Consider the following 2,052-nt stretch of genomic DNA (forward strand, 5'->3'; position numbering starts at 1 on the left):
AAGGCCAGCCTGGTCTACATAGTGAGTTCCAGGACAGCTGGGGCTACAGGGAGACCCTGTCTCAAAAAGACCAAAAAAAAAGAAGGAATGGTCATATTTCATAATTTAATAATTGCAAGCATTTGGCAAAGGGAAATAATAGAAGTACCTTGATATCTAATGTAGGATTTTCACAATTAAATATTGTATAAAAAGTATTTTAAGTGATTTCCTTGTCACTTGCTTAATAAAGCCTTACTGTCTTTCTATATATAAATATCCAAATTATTCGAGCTAGTTTATTAACTGTATTCCATTATTAAATAAAACCCTCTTTGAGTCATACTTCAGTTACAGAAATGGGAGGTTTACAACACCAAGAGAAAGGGTAAATGTGAAGTCATTACTGTTAGAATTGTCTTACTTTTAAAGGCATATTAGGACATTTTGCCTCATGTGAGAAAGTCAAATGTCCTCTGCTGAATGGGTTTCTTTGTTGGAAACCTGGCGGAGCCTGTGGCTGGTAGATGGAAGAATTCTTTCTATACTAGCTGGTAAACAGATGCCATAGCTAGAGTGATTTTCTCTTTTCCTTGGACATTGGATAGTTATCAGTTGCTACCACAGCTGGCAGGGAAAAGTCTATCTCATTTTTGTAAATGGGACCAGTCAAGGCCATTACAACAGATAAGTGATTTCCTGACATCAGCAGTCCGTTCGGATCCATCTGAAAACCATGCTACAGTTTAGGAAACACATTACAATGATTTTATGTGTTTATTTAGGAAACAACCACAATTTATGGCATAATTTCCATGATGTTATGTTCACTTTCCCAAACAAGCAAACTACGCTTGTGTTGGATCACAATACATATGAGTTGGCTATTTGATTTATGAGACAGACTTTTCTTCTAAAGTCATTATACTGGTAGATTTTAGTTTTCATCTTTTTCTAGATTCACATGTCCAAATGAAAGTACAAATATATGTGTATTAATCACTATAGGAATTAAATTTTTATAAATTACAAAGCATTTTAACAACAGTTGGCTAACTAATGTATCTCTATTATAATCTCTTAGAGAGTAGATCTGTTCTATCAACTTATTTACATAACAAGGTGTTTTTTTTCTCTATCTCCTAAACAATTTCTACAACAAGATCTGCTCCTAAAAGGAAAATCACTTTTCCTTGCATAGGTCAAGAAAAAACGATCCAGAAAAACTGATAACCCCATTTTTTTTTTGCAGCAGCAGCAGCACAATATAAAGAAATTTGAAACTATTCAAGACTTAATAAAACAGTATCTTTCATTATAAGTTCTACTTATTACAAGTGTATATTTTTGCTCACATGCAGTGCAACAACATTTTGTCTGATGAACATCCAGCTTTATTTTTAATCTGTCCAAACAATGAAATGGACCTTGGCTTGTAAAGTTGGTATTTATACTGTCAGGGATGTCCTTCAACATTTTCTTCCATGCTGAAAGAAAGGGGAGGTCGAACATCCTCAAAGAATCCCTTTAACTCCCTTTTAGATTGTGTCCAGCTTCTACTAAATCAGCATAAGGATGTGACTTTAAAACTCTTCTGCACTATCTGAAGAAACTTCATCTATGCCTTGAGAAATAACCCAGAAAAACTGCTGATGAACATTCAGCAAGGTTAGTATCAATCAGGCAAGGTACTGTTTATGCCTTTCTGAAAATGATTTTTTCTACATTGAGCAAAAGCATTTTTTCATAAGGAAATAGAAACTTCCTAGTAAGAATTCTGTATTTTAATAAGGTGGTTATATTTTTAATAAATCGACTCAATTTTAATTGCTAAGTTTTATATATATATATATAGTAACTTGTCTTTCATACTTATTTAAAGTACCATTTTGTATTCTTTCAGCACAGGAATATTGGGCAACCATTTTGTTATATTTAAGTAATAATTTCTTGTACTAATCAATTAGCTTTACAGAAATATTTAATAAATGTAACCTTGTACATTTTTCAAAGAAGGTGTTTTCACCTTGGGAGTTCCAATTTAGACATAGTTGTTTTTTCAGGAATTTTTCT

This window comes from Nannospalax galili, unplaced genomic scaffold (genome assembly GCF_000622305.1).
Source record: "Nannospalax galili isolate Female #2095 unplaced genomic scaffold, S.galili_v1.0 scaffold88, whole genome shotgun sequence".
In the NCBI taxonomy this organism is placed as follows: Eukaryota; Metazoa; Chordata; class Mammalia; order Rodentia; family Spalacidae; genus Nannospalax; species Nannospalax galili.